Source organism: Nelumbo lutea, chromosome 4 (assembly GCF_056320005.1).
Source record: "Nelumbo lutea isolate HS-2025 chromosome 4, American lotus-T2T, whole genome shotgun sequence".
NCBI classification, from domain to species: Eukaryota; Viridiplantae; Streptophyta; class Magnoliopsida; order Proteales; family Nelumbonaceae; genus Nelumbo; species Nelumbo lutea.
Genome location: NC_142687.1, coordinates 50,701,700 through 50,714,802, shown reverse-complemented (window position 1 = coordinate 50,714,802; position 13,103 = coordinate 50,701,700). Strand labels below are relative to the sequence as shown.

Genomic DNA, 13,103 nt, shown 5'->3' with positions numbered 1-13,103 from the left:
GCCTTCCTCACTTGGTAACTGTGCACAAGCTCCCACGTGAGCGGAGTTATTCCTTTCCAGATCTGCCGCAGCCCCGGATAGATGCAATACTATCACGAGGCCCACAATGCACGACGAATGCCGAAAGCCAAGTTCTTGCACCGTTTCCATTCAGTAATCACTATCGTGCCGCAAGTGGTCCGCGTATCCGACGCGTTGTTTCCAGTTGTCTCGCCGAAACGACAGATGAAATTTGCAAATAGGATATCAAAAAGAAAATATTAATAAGATTGGGGTACAACACGAGTAATTCCTAGGAGGTCACCCATCCTAGTACTACTCTCGCCCAAGCACGCTTAACTTCGGAGTTCTGATGGGATCCAGAGCATTAGTGCTGGCATGATCGCACCGGTTTGCCTCTTGCGCGCTAATATCTTTATGCACTCACTATCTTGCTCCCTCATTAATTCTTTCAAACTTGAAAAAATGGTGTATGCAAATTTCCTCCCTTGGTAACCGTGCACAAGCTCCCACGTGAGTGGAATTATTCCTTTCTAGATCTGCCACAGCAACGGATAGATGCAATACTATCACGGGGCCCACAATGCACGACGAATGCCAAAAGGCCGGTTTTTGAACCGTTCCCATTCAGTAATGACGATCGTGCCGCAAGTGGTTCGAGTATCCGGCGCGTTGTTTCCAGTTGTCTTGCTGAAACGACATATGGAATTTGCAAATAGTATTTCAAAAATAAAATATTAATAAAATTGGGGTGCAACACAAGGACTTCCCAAGAGGTCACCCATCCTAGTACTACTCTCGCCCAAGCACACTTAACTTCGGAGTTCTTATGGGATCCGGTGCATTTGTGCTGCTATGATCGCACCCATTTGCATTTTGCAAGCTTAAATCTTTATGCACTCACTATCTTGCTCCCCTCCATTAATTGTTTCAGACTTGAAAAAATGGGGTATGCAGCCGTCCTCCTTTGGTAACCGTGCAGAAGCTCCCACGTGAACGGAGTTATTCCTTTCCAGATCTGCCGCAGCCCCGGATAGATGCAATACTATCGCAGGGCCCACAATGCACGACGAATGCCAAAAGTCAGGTTCTTGCACCGTTTCCATTCAGTAATGACGATCGTGCCGCAAGTGGTCCGAGTATCCGGCGCGTTGTATCCAGTTGTCTCTCCGAAATGACAGATGAAATTTGCATATAGGATATCAAAAAGAAAATATTAATAAAATTGGGGTACAACACGAGTAATTCCCATGAGGTCACCCATCCTAATACTACTCTCGCCCAAGAACGCTTAATTTCGGAGTTCTAATGGGATCCGATGCATTAGTGTTGGTATGATCGCACCCGTTTGCTTCTTGCTCGCTTAAATCTTTATGCACTCACTATCTTGCTCCCCTCCATTATTTTTTTCAGATTTGAAAAAACGGTGTATGCAACTTTCCTTCCTTGGTAACCGTGCACAAGCTCACACGTGAGCGGAGTTATTCATTTCCAGATCTGCCGCAGCCCCGGATAGATGCGATACTATCGCGGGGCCCACAATGCGCGATGAATGCCAAAAGGTCGGTTTTGGCACCGTTCCCATTCAGTAATGACGATCGTGCCGCTAGTGATCCGAGTATCTGGCGCGTTGTTTCCAGTTGTCTCGCTGAAACTATTGATGGAATTTGCAAATAGGATATCAAAAAGAAAATATTAATAAAATTGGGGTGCAACACGAGGACTTCCCAGGAGGTCACCCATCCTAATACTACTCTCGCCCAAGCACACTTCACTTCGGAGTTCTGATGGGATACGGTTCATTAGTGCTGGTATAATCGCACCCGTTTGCTTCTTGCAAGCTTAAATCTTTATGCACTCACTATCTTGCTCCCCTCCATTAATTCTTCCAAACTTGAAAAAACGGTGTATGCAGCCGTCATCCCTTGGTAACCATGCAGAAGCTCCCACGTGAACGGAGTTATTCCTTTCCAGATCTGTCGCACCGCTGGATAGATGCAATACTATCGCGGGGCCCAGAACGCACGACAAATGCCAAAAGCCTGGTTCTTTCACCTTTCCCCTTCAGTAATGACGATCGTGCCGCAAGAGGTCCGAGTATCCGGTGCGTTGTTTCCAGTTGTCTCACCGAAACAAAAAATAAAATTTGCAAATATATATCAAAAATAAAAAATTAATAAAATTGGGGTGCAACACGAGGACTTCCCAGGAGGTCACCCATTCTAGTACTACTCTCGCCCAAGCATGCTTTACTTCGGAGTTCTGATGGGATCCGGTGCATTAGTGCTGGTCTTATCGCACCCGTTTGTTTCTTGCTTGCTTAAAATCTTTATGCACTCACTGTCTTGCTCCCCTCCATTAATTCTTCCAGACTTGAATAATCGGTGTATGCAACTTTCCTCCCTTGGTAACTGTGCACAAGCTCCCACGTGAGCGGAGTTATTTCTTTTCAGATCTGCTGCAGCCCGGATAGATGCAATACTATCACGACGAATGCCAAAAGGTTGGTTCTTGCACCATTCCCATTCAGTAATGACGATCGTGCCGCAAGTGGTCCGAGTATCCAGCGCGTTGTTTCCAGTTGTCTAGCGAAACGACAGACGAAATTTGCAAATAGGATATCAAAATTAAAATATTAATAAAATTGGGGTGCAACACGAGGACTTCCTAGGAGGTCACCCAACCTAGTACTACTCTTGCCAAAGCACGCTTAATTTCGGAGTTCTGATGGGATCCGGTGCATTAGTGCTGGTATGATCGCACCCGTTTGTTTATTGCTCGCTTAAATCTTTATGCACTCACAATCTTGCTCCCCTCATTAATTCTTTCAGACTTGAAAAAACGGTATTTGCAACTTTCCTCCCTTGGTAACCGTGCACAAGCTCCCACGTGAGCGGAGTTATTCCTTTTCAGATCTGCTACAGCAACGGATAGATGTAATACTATCATGGGGCCCACAATGCACGACAAATGCCAAAAGCCCTGTTCTTGCACCGTTCCCATTCAGTAACGACGATCGTGTCACAAGTGGTCCGTGTATCCGGCGCGTTGTTTCCAGTTGTCTCGCCGAAACGATTAATGGAATTTGCAAATAGGATATCAAAAAGAAACTATTAATAAAATTGGGGTGCAACACGAGGACTTTCTAGGAGGTCACCCATCCTAGTACTACTCTCGCCCAAGCAAACTTAACTTCGGAATTCTAATGGGATGCGGTGCTTTAGTGCAGGTATGATCGCACCCGTTTGCTTCTTGCTCGCTTAAATCTTTATGCACTCACTATCTTGCTCCCCTCCATTAATTCTTTCAGACTTGAAAAAGTGGTGTATGCAACTTTCCTCCCTTGGTAACCGTGCACAAGCTCCCACGTGAGCGGATTATTACTTTCTAGATCTGCCGCAGCCCCGAATAGATGCAATACTATCGCGGGGCCCACAATGCACGACGAATGCCAAAAGCCCAGTTTTGCACCGTTCCCATTCAGTAATTACGATCGTGCCGCTAGTGGTCCGAGTATCTGGCGCGTTGTTTCCAGTTGTCTCGCCAAAACTTTTGATGGAATTTGCAAATAGGATATCAAAAAGAAAATATTAATAAAATTGGGGTGCAACACGAGGACTTCCCAGGAGGTCACCCATCCTAATACTACTCTCGCCCAAGCACACTTCACTTCGGAGTTCTGATGGGATACGATTCCTTAGTACTGGTATGATCGCACCCGTTTGCTTCTTGCAAGCTTAAATCTTTATGCACTCACTATCTTGCTCCCCTCCATTAATTCTTCCAGACTTGAAAAAACGGTGTATGCAGCCGTCATCCCTTGGTAACCATGCAGAAGCTCCCACGTGAACGGAGTTATTCCTTTCCAGATCTGCCGCACCACCGGATAGATGCAATACTATCGCGGGGCCTAGAATGCACGACAAATGCCAAAAGCCTGGTTCTTTCACCTTTCCCATTCAGTAATGACGACCGTGCCGCAAGAGGTCCGAGTATCCAGTGCGTCATTTCCAGTTGTCTCGCCGAAACGACAAATAAAATTTGCAAATAAGATATCAAAAATAAAATATTAATAAAATTGGGGTGCAACAAGAGGACTTCCCAGGAGGTCACCCATTCTAGTACTACTCACGCCCAAGCATGCTTAACTTCGGAGTTCTGATGGGATCCGGGGCAATAGTGCTGGTATTATCGCACTCGTTTGTTTCTTGCTTGCTTAAATCTTTATGCACTCATTGTCTTGCTCCCGTCCATTAATTCTTCCAAACTTGAATAATCGGTGTATGCAACTTTCCTCCCTTGGTAACTGTGCACAAGATCCCACGTGAGCGGAGTTATTTCTTTCCAGATCTGCTGTATCCCGGATAGATGCAATACTATCACGACGAATGCCAAAAGGTCGGTTCTTGCACCATTCCCATTCAGTAATGACGATCGTGCCGCAAGTGGTCCGAGTATCCAGCACGTTGTTTTCAGTTGTCTCGCCGAAACGACAGACGAAATTTGCAAATAGGATATCAAATATAAAATATAAATAAAATTGGGGTGCAACACGAGGACTTCCTAGGAGGTCACCCAACCTAGTACTACTCTTGCCAAAGCACACTTAATTTCGGAGTTCTGGTGGGATCCGGTGCATTAGTGCTGGTATGATCGCACCCGTTTGTTTATTGCTCGCTTAAATCTTTATGCACTCACTATCTACTCCCCTCATTAATTCTTTCAGATTTGAAAAAACGGTGTTTGCAACTTTCCTCCCTTGGTAACCATGCACAATCTCCCACGTGACCGGAGTTATTCCTTTCCACATCTGCTGCAGCAACCGATAGATGTAATACTATCGTGGGGCCCACAATGCACGACAAATGCCAAAAGCCCAATTTTTGCACCGTTCCCATTCAGTAACGACGATCGTGTCGCAAGTGGTCCGTGTATCCGGCGCGCTGTTTCCAGTTGTCTGGCCGAAACGACAGATAAAATTTGCAAATAGGATATCAAAACTAAAATATTAATAAAATTGGGGTGCAAAACAAGGACTTCCCAGGAGGTCACCCATCCTATTACTACTCTCGCCCAAGCATGCTTAACTTCGGAGTTCTGATGGGATCTGCTGCATTACTGCTGGTATGATTGCACCCGTTTGCTTTTTGCTCGCATAAATCTTTATGCACTCACTATCCTGCTCCCTTCCATTAATTCTTTCAGACTTGAAAAAATGGTGTACGCAACTTTCCTCCCTTGGTAACCATGCAAAAGCTCCCACGTGAGCGGAGTTATTCCTTTCCAGATCTGCCGCAGCCACGGATAGATGCAATACTATTGCGGGGCCCACAATGCACGACGGATACCAAAAGCCCGGTTCTTGCACCGTTCCCATTCAGTAATGATGATCGTGCCGCAAGTGGTCCGAGTATCCGACGCATTGTTTCCAGTTGTCTCGCCGAAACGATTAATGGAATTTGCAAATAGGATATCAAAAAGAAACTATTAATAAAATTGGGGTGCAACACGAGGACTTTCCAGGAGGTCACCCATCCTAGTACTACTCTCGCCCAAGCACACTTAACTTCGGAGTTCTAATGGGATCCGGTGCATTAGTGTTGGTATGATCGCACCCGTTTGCTTCTTGCTCGCTTAAATCTTTATGCACTCACTATCTTGCTCCCCTCCATTATTTCTTTCAGACTTGAAAAAATGGTGTATGCAACTTTCCTTCCTTGGTAACCGTGCACAAGCTCACACGTGAGCGGAGTTATTCATTTCCAGATCTGCCGCAGCCCCGGATAGATGCAATACTATCGCGGGGCCCACAATGCACGACGAATGCCAAAAGGTCAATTTTGGCACCGTTCCCATTCAGTAATTACGATCGTCCCGCTAGTGGTCCGAGTATCTGGCGCGTTGTTTCCAGTTGTCTCGCCGAAACTATTGATGGAATTTGCAAATAGGATATCAAAAAGAAAATATTAATAAAATTGGGGTGCAACACGAGGACTTCCCAGGAGGTCACCCATCCTAATACTACTCTCGCCCAAGCACACTTCACTTCGGAGTTCTGATGGGATACAGTTCATTAGTGCTGGTATGATCGCACCCGTTTGCTTCTTGCAAGCTTAAATCATTATGCACTCACTATCTTGCTCCCCTCCATTAATTCTTCCAAACTTGAAAAAACGGTGTATGCAGCCGTCATCCCTTGGTAACCATGCAGAAGCTCCCACGTGAACAGAGTTATTCCTTTCCAGATCTGCCACACCGCCGGATAGATGCAATACTATCGCGGGGCCTAGAATGCACGACAAATGCCAAAAGCCTGGTTCTTTCACCTTTCCCATTCAGTAATGACGATCGTGCCGCAAGAGGTCCGAGTATCCGGTGCGTTGTTTCCAGTTGTCTCGCCGAAACGACAAATAAAATTTGCAAATAAGATATCATAAATAAAATATTAATAAAATTGGGGTGCAACACGAGTACTTCCCAGGAGGTCACCCATTCTAGTACTACTCTCGCCCAAGGATGCTTAACTTCGGAGTTCTGATGGGATCCGGGGCAATAGTGCTGGTATTATCGCACCCGTTTGTTTCTTGCTTGCTTAAATCTTTATGCACTCACTGTTTTGCTCCCCTCCATTAATTCTTTCAGACTTGAATAATCGGTGTATGCAACTTTCCTCCCTTGGTAACAGCGCACAAGCTCCCACGTGAGCGGAGTTATTCCTTTCCAGATCTGCCGCAGCCCCGGATAGATGCAATATATCACAGGGCCCACAATGCACGACGAATGCCAAAAGCCCGGTTCTTGCACCGTTCCCCTTCAGTAATGATGATCGTGCCGCAAGTGGTCCGAGTATCCGGCGCGTTGTTTCCAGTTGTCTCGCCGAAACGACAGAAGGAATTTGCAAATAGGATATCAAAAATAAAATATTAATAAAATTGGGGTGCAACACAAGGACCTCCCAAGAGGTCACCCATCCTAGTACTACTTTCGCCTAAGCACACTTAACTTTGGAGTTCTGATGGGATCCGGTGCATTAGTGCTGGTATGATCGCACCCGTTTGCTTCTTGCAAGATTAAATCTTTATCCACTCACTATCTTGCTCCCCTCCATTAATTATTTCAGACTTGAAAAAAGGGTGTATACAGCCATCCTCCCTTGGTAACCGTGCAGAAGTTCCCACGTGAATGGAGTTATCCCTTTCCAGATATGCCGCAGCCCCGGATAGATGCAATAGTATCGCGGGCCCCACAATGCACGATAAATGCCAAAAGCCTGGTTCTTGCACCGTTCCCATTCGGCAATGACGATCGTGCCGCAACTGGTCTAAGTATCCGGTGCATTGTTTCCAGTTGTCTCGCCGAAACGACACATGAAATTTGCAAATAGGATATAAAAAAGAAAATATTAATAAAATTGGCGTGCAACATGTGGAATTCCCAGGTGGTCACCCATCCTAGTAGCCGAAAAGAAAAATGGAATTTCAAATAGGATATAAAAAATAAAAGATTAATAAAATTGGGGGTGCAACACGAGGACTTCCCAGGAGGTCACCCATCCTATTACTACTCTTGCCCCCAAGCACGCTTAACTTCGGACTTCTGATGGGATCCGGTGCATTAGTGCTTGTATGACCGCACCCGTTTTCTTTTTGCTCGCTTAAATCTTTATGCACTATCTTGCTCCCCTCCATTAATTCTTTTAGATTTGAGAAAATGGTGTATGCAGCATTCCTCCCTTGATATCTGTGCACAAGTTCCCACGTGAGTGGAGTTATTCCTTTCAAGATCTTCCGCAGCCCCGGATAGATGCAATACTATCACGGGGCCCACAATGCACGACGAATGCCAAAAGCCCGGTTCTAGCACCGTTCCCATTCAGTGATGACGATCGTGCCGCAAATGGCCAGAGTATCTGGTGCGTTGTTTCCAATTGTCTCGCCGAAACGACAAATGGAATTTGCAAATAGGATATCAAAAAGAAAAGATTAATAAAATTGGGGGTGCAACACGGGGACTTCCTAGGAGGTCACCCATCCTATTACTACTCTCGCCCCCAAGCAAGTTTAACTTCGGAGTTCTGATGGGATCCGTGCAATAGTGCTTGTATGGTCGCACCTGTTTGCTTTTTGCCACTTAAATCTATATGCACTATCTTGCTCCCCTCCATTAATTCTTTTATATTTGAAAAAATGGTGTATGCAGCCTTCCCATTTAAGCGAGCAAGATAGTGCAAAAACATTTAAGCGAGCAAGAATCAAACGGGTGTGATCATACCAGCACTAATGCATCGTATCCCATTAGATCTTTGAAGTTAAGTGTGCTTGGGCAAGAGTAGTACTAGGATGGGTGACCTTCTGGGAAGTCCTCGTGTTGCACCCTCAATTTTCTTAATATTATATTTTTGATCTCCTATTGGCAAATTCCATTTGTCGTTTCGGAGAGACAACATTAAACAACGCGCCGGATACTCGGACCATTTGCGGCACAATCGTCATTACTGAATGGGAACGGTGCAAAAATTAGGCTTTTGGCATTCGTCGTGCATTGTGGGCCCCGATATAGTATTGCATCTATCCGGGGCTGCGGCAAATCTGGAAAGGAATAACTCCGCTAACGTGGGAATTTGTGCACAGTTACCTAGGGAGGAAAGCTGCATACACCATTTTTTCAAGTGTAAAAGAATTAATGGAGGGGAGCAAGATAGTGCATAAAGATTTAAGCGAGCAAAAAGCAAACGGGTGCGGTCATACCAACACTAATGTACCAGATCCCATCAGAACTCCGAAATTAAGCATGCTTGGGGGCGAGAAGAGTAATAGTATGGGTGACCTCCTAGGAAGTCCTCGTGTTGCACCCCCAATTTTATTAATTTTTTATTTTTGATATACTATTTGCAAATTCCATTTGTCGTTTCGGTGAGACAACTGGAAACAACGCGACGGATACTTGGACCCCATGCGGTATGATCGTCATTACTGAATGGGAACGGATTAAGAACGGTCGGGCTTTTGGCATTTGTCGTGCAATGTGGGCCCTACGAAAGTATTGCATCTATCCGGGGCAGCGGCTGATCTGGAAAGGAAGAACTCCGCTCACGTGGGAGTTTGTGCATAGTTACCCAGGGAGGAAAGCTGCATACACCGTATTTTCAAGTCTAAATGAATTAATGTAGGGGAGCAAAATAGTGCAAAAACATTTAAGCGAGCAAGAATCAAACGGGTGCGATAATAACAGCACTAATGCATCGTATCCCATCAGAACTCCGAAGTTAAGTGTGCTTGGGCGAGAGTAGTACTAGGATGGGTGACCTCCTGGGAAGTCCTCGTGTTGCACCCTCAAGTTTCTTAATATTATATTTTTGATATCCTATTTGCAAATTCCATTTGTCGTTTCAGCGAGACAACTAGAAACAACGCACTGGATACTCGGACCATTTGCGACACGATCGTCATTACTGAATGGGAACGGTGCAAGAACCGGGCTTTTAGCATTCGTCGTGCAATATGGGCCCCGAGATAGTATTGCATCTATCCGGGGCTGCGGCAGATCTGGAAAGGAATAACTCCGCTCACGTGGGAGCTTGTGCACAGTTACCTAGGGATTAAGGCTGCATACACTGTTTTTTCAAATCTAAAAGAATTAATGGAGGGGAGCAAGATAGTGCATAAAGATTTAAGCGAGCAAGAAGCAAACGGGTGCGATCATACCAGCACAAATGCACCGGATCCCATCAGAACTCCGAAGTTAAGCGTGCTTGGGGGCGAGAGTAGTAATTGGATGGGTGACCTCCTGGGATTTCCTCGTGTTGCACCCCCAATTTTATTAATTTTTTATTTTTGATATCCTATTTGCAAATTCCATTTGTTGTTTCGGCGAGACAACTGGAAACAACGCAACGATTACTCGGACCCATTGCGGCATGATCGTCATTACTGAATGGGAATGGAGCAAGAACCGGTCGGGCTTTTGGCATTTGTCGTGCATTGTGAGCCCCATGATAGTATTGCATCTATCCGGGGCTGCGGCTGATCTGGAAAGGAATAACTCCGCTCACGTGGGAGATTGTGCATAGTTACCCAGGTTGGAAAGCTGCATACACCATTTTTTCAAATCTAAAAGAATTAATGTAGGGGAGCAAGATAGTGAAAAAACATTTAAGCGACCAAGAATCAAATGGGTGCGATCATACCAGCACTAATGCATCGTATCCCAATAGAACTTCAAAGTTAAGTGTGCATGGGCGAGAGTAGTAATAGGATGGGTGACCTCCTGGGAAGTCCTTGTGTTGCACCCTCAATTTTCTTAATATTTTATTTTTGATATCCTATTTGCAAATTCCATTTGTCGTTTTGGCGAGACAAATGGAAACAACGCGCCGGATACTCGGACCATTTACGGCACGATCGTTATTACTGAATGGGAACGGTGCAAGAACCGGGTTTTTGGCATTTCTCGTGCATTGTGGGCCCCGAGATAGAATTGCATCTATCCGGGGCTGCGGCAAATCTGGGAAGGAATAACTCCGCTCACGTGGGAACTTGTGCATAATTACCCAGGGAGGAAAGCTGCATACACCATTTTTTCAAGTCTAAAAGATTTAATGGAGGGGAGCAAGATAGTGCATAAAGATTTAAGCGAGCAAAAAGCAAACGGGTGCGATCATACCAGCACTAGTGCACCGGATTCCATCAAAACTCCGAAGTTAAGCGTGCTTGGGGGCGAGAATAGTAATAGAATGGGTGACCTCCTAGGAAGTCCTCGTGTTGCACCCCCAATTTTATTAACTTTTTATTTTTGATATACTATATGCAAATTCCATTTGTCGTTTCGGCGAGACAACTGGAAACAACGCGATGGATAATCGGACCCCTTGCGGCATGATCGTCATTTCTGAATAGGAACGGAGCAAGAACTGGTCGGGATTTTGGCATTTGTCATGCATTGTGGGCCCCATGATAGTATTGCATCTATCCGGGGCTGCGGCTGATCTGGAAAGGAATAAATGCGATGACGTGGGAGCTTGTGTTAGACAGTTTTGTATGCCCTTAGCTTCAATCTGATTTGATGTACTTTTGTTATTTAGTGGAAATAAATAAAGTGCATATTTGATTCATGTTGTTTGGTTTAATTTTGTGAAAAACCCTAAAACTGGACATTTATAGAGACTCATGTTAGTTTTAAATGTTCACAGCCGTTGGATAAGTCTGGGGAGATTTATCCTGCCAAGGCTGATACTGGTGTGCCACCAAGTATTGGGATGGCCTGTCTCAGCCATCAGGGTAAGACCCGAGGCACATGCAGTATGGGATTACTTGAATCCTTGAACCGGACCAGATTTCCAGTATTGCCCTGGACCTTGGAGATAGATGGGCAAAACTGGAAAGTTACACCTGACCCCTAGACTCGATTATGACATTTCACTAGGTGTTGGATCAGGCTACCTTTGATATGCCAATCAGTGAGATCCTTAGCGGGGATCAAAACCTGGGTATGTTGGGGCAGTTTGAGAATTCATCTGAGTGGGTGATCATAGTGACAGAATCAGCCACTTTGTCGGACAAAGGGTAATGATCGGGAATGCACTCTCTCTGATGGAAACCAAACTGCCGGCAGTTGATTTCAATCGTTGGAATTTTGTTTTGCAAAATTAATATATTTATATATATATATATATATATATATATATTTGTTCGGTTTCGAATTGTTTGCAAATGGTTTTAATTCCCGGGATCCATGTAAGAGGAGAGTGCGGCACTGTTCCTTGCAGCCGAGGGAGAGGTCCTCTCTTGTCGGGCAGTGCTTGATCATTAAGGGCTGAGAGGTTAAGTGTAAGACCATTGAGGATAATACCTGATGGGCTAATCTTGCACCTGCCCACAGTCCTTGGGTTTTTATAAGATGGCTTGGCCCAGGGACCACTTAATGTAAGTGTTGGGCCCATAGGGTCCATATGATGGACTCAAGGGGTTCATTGAGTTTTTTAGTGAATTTGGCTGGGCCTTGTTTTAGAGGCTGGGCCGAACCCATGTGGCTGGTGTGTAGATCAATGCATGGGTCCCACGCCATACAAAGAAGCCCAACTGGGCAGCAGATTGGAAAGTAATTAGACACTGAACACTTAATGGGCCAAAAGCCCATTTCGAGGTGGGCTGATATGATCACCCATCCATGGGGCGAATTTGAGATTAAAGTTAGTAAAAGGATTGGGCCTTTTAGCCTTATCCACTCTTAGAGACCAAATTCAAATTGGATTTGAATCTGGTAACCTCCTGATAACATCAGGAGTAAGCTAACTCTATCTGCAGAAAGGATTAAGATTATCCCCTATCCAAATACTGATTTGGATTGGGATAACTCCTAAAAAGGAGGTTTCTTAATCAAGAAGAAAGGAGGAGATTTCGAACCACCTTGAAGAGGTATAGGATATCTCCTGCGAATTCAGATCAGATCTGATTCATACTCTCCAGAAAAACAAAAAAAGCAGTTCAGCCTTTTTTGTTTTGGAAATCTCCTCCTACCGCCGCCATCTGCCATTGCAAGATTAGATCTTTGCAGAGAAGAAAGTCAAGAAATCTGTTCTTGACATCAGTCTTGCAAGAAAGACTGAAAAGGATTCAGTGTTTATCGTGTCCAACCGGGAGAGATGGTCAGCAGCCAGGTTTGCAGTACCCTTCAGGTCTCTAATCTCAATGTCAAACTCTTGCAATAAAAGGATCCACCTGATCAGTCTTGGTTTTGAGTTTTGCTTGGTAAGCAAGTGCCTTAATGCCGAGTGATCTGTGTGGACAACAACCTTGGATAATATCAGATATGAACGAAACTTATCAAGTGCAAATATTACTGCTAACAGCTCCTTTTCTGTGGTGGTGTAATTGAGTTGGGGTCCAGTCAAGGTTCTGCTAGCATAGTAAATTGGCTGAAAATGTTTGTTCATTCTTTGTCCTAAAACAGCTCCTATAGCAAAATCACTCGCATCACACATCAATTCAAATGGGAGGGTCCAATCTGGTGCTACCATGATAGGTGCATGGATCAATTTGTCTTTCAAGATGTTGAAAGCATGAAGACATTCAGTTGAAAATTCAAAAGGCACTTCTTTCTGAAAC

The 13,103-nt window shown here is 44.9% G+C and overlaps 3 non-coding genes and 20 pseudogenes across 3 annotated transcripts; 6 read left to right on the top strand and 17 right to left on the bottom strand.

The window, feature by feature from the left end:
- Positions 1 to 271: 271 nt before the first annotated feature.
- LOC148855734 (5S ribosomal RNA) lies at positions 272 to 390 on the bottom strand (annotated as a pseudogene).
- A 358-nt stretch (positions 391 to 748) lies between these two features.
- Positions 749 to 867, bottom strand: LOC148855733 (5S ribosomal RNA). The gene has a single exon (XR_016097072.1). It is a non-coding gene; the product is annotated as a 5S ribosomal RNA (ribosomal RNA).
- Positions 868 to 1,227: 360 nt separating this feature from the next.
- LOC148855732 (5S ribosomal RNA) lies at positions 1,228 to 1,346 on the bottom strand (annotated as a pseudogene).
- Positions 1,347 to 1,706: 360 nt separating this feature from the next.
- On the bottom strand, positions 1,707 to 1,825 carry LOC148855731 (5S ribosomal RNA; annotated as a pseudogene).
- A 359-nt stretch (positions 1,826 to 2,184) lies between these two features.
- On the bottom strand, positions 2,185 to 2,303 carry LOC148855730 (5S ribosomal RNA). Its single transcript, XR_016098019.1, has one exon. It is a non-coding gene; the product is annotated as a 5S ribosomal RNA (ribosomal RNA).
- A 343-nt stretch (positions 2,304 to 2,646) lies between these two features.
- Positions 2,647 to 2,765, bottom strand: LOC148855729 (5S ribosomal RNA; annotated as a pseudogene).
- A 359-nt stretch (positions 2,766 to 3,124) lies between these two features.
- LOC148855728 (5S ribosomal RNA) lies at positions 3,125 to 3,243 on the bottom strand (annotated as a pseudogene).
- Positions 3,244 to 3,601: 358 nt separating this feature from the next.
- LOC148855727 (5S ribosomal RNA) lies at positions 3,602 to 3,720 on the bottom strand (annotated as a pseudogene).
- A 360-nt stretch (positions 3,721 to 4,080) lies between these two features.
- Positions 4,081 to 4,199, bottom strand: LOC148855726 (5S ribosomal RNA; annotated as a pseudogene).
- A 343-nt stretch (positions 4,200 to 4,542) lies between these two features.
- On the bottom strand, positions 4,543 to 4,661 carry LOC148855725 (5S ribosomal RNA; annotated as a pseudogene).
- Positions 4,662 to 5,019: 358 nt separating this feature from the next.
- LOC148855724 (5S ribosomal RNA) lies at positions 5,020 to 5,138 on the bottom strand (annotated as a pseudogene).
- A 360-nt stretch (positions 5,139 to 5,498) lies between these two features.
- LOC148855723 (5S ribosomal RNA) lies at positions 5,499 to 5,617 on the bottom strand. Its single transcript, XR_016097509.1, has one exon. It is a non-coding gene; the product is annotated as a 5S ribosomal RNA (ribosomal RNA).
- A 360-nt stretch (positions 5,618 to 5,977) lies between these two features.
- On the bottom strand, positions 5,978 to 6,096 carry LOC148855722 (5S ribosomal RNA; annotated as a pseudogene).
- A 360-nt stretch (positions 6,097 to 6,456) lies between these two features.
- Positions 6,457 to 6,575, bottom strand: LOC148855721 (5S ribosomal RNA; annotated as a pseudogene).
- Positions 6,576 to 6,934: 359 nt separating this feature from the next.
- On the bottom strand, positions 6,935 to 7,053 carry LOC148855720 (5S ribosomal RNA; annotated as a pseudogene).
- Positions 7,054 to 7,516: 463 nt separating this feature from the next.
- LOC148855719 (5S ribosomal RNA) lies at positions 7,517 to 7,637 on the bottom strand (annotated as a pseudogene).
- A 357-nt stretch (positions 7,638 to 7,994) lies between these two features.
- On the bottom strand, positions 7,995 to 8,114 carry LOC148855718 (5S ribosomal RNA; annotated as a pseudogene).
- Positions 8,115 to 8,257: 143 nt separating this feature from the next.
- Positions 8,258 to 8,376, top strand: LOC148855717 (5S ribosomal RNA; annotated as a pseudogene).
- Positions 8,377 to 8,733: 357 nt separating this feature from the next.
- Positions 8,734 to 8,854, top strand: LOC148855716 (5S ribosomal RNA; annotated as a pseudogene).
- A 360-nt stretch (positions 8,855 to 9,214) lies between these two features.
- LOC148855715 (5S ribosomal RNA) lies at positions 9,215 to 9,333 on the top strand (annotated as a pseudogene).
- A 357-nt stretch (positions 9,334 to 9,690) lies between these two features.
- On the top strand, positions 9,691 to 9,811 carry LOC148855714 (5S ribosomal RNA; annotated as a pseudogene).
- A 361-nt stretch (positions 9,812 to 10,172) lies between these two features.
- On the top strand, positions 10,173 to 10,291 carry LOC148855713 (5S ribosomal RNA; annotated as a pseudogene).
- A 357-nt stretch (positions 10,292 to 10,648) lies between these two features.
- LOC148855712 (5S ribosomal RNA) lies at positions 10,649 to 10,769 on the top strand (annotated as a pseudogene).
- The last annotated feature ends 2,334 nt before the right edge of the window (positions 10,770 to 13,103 follow it).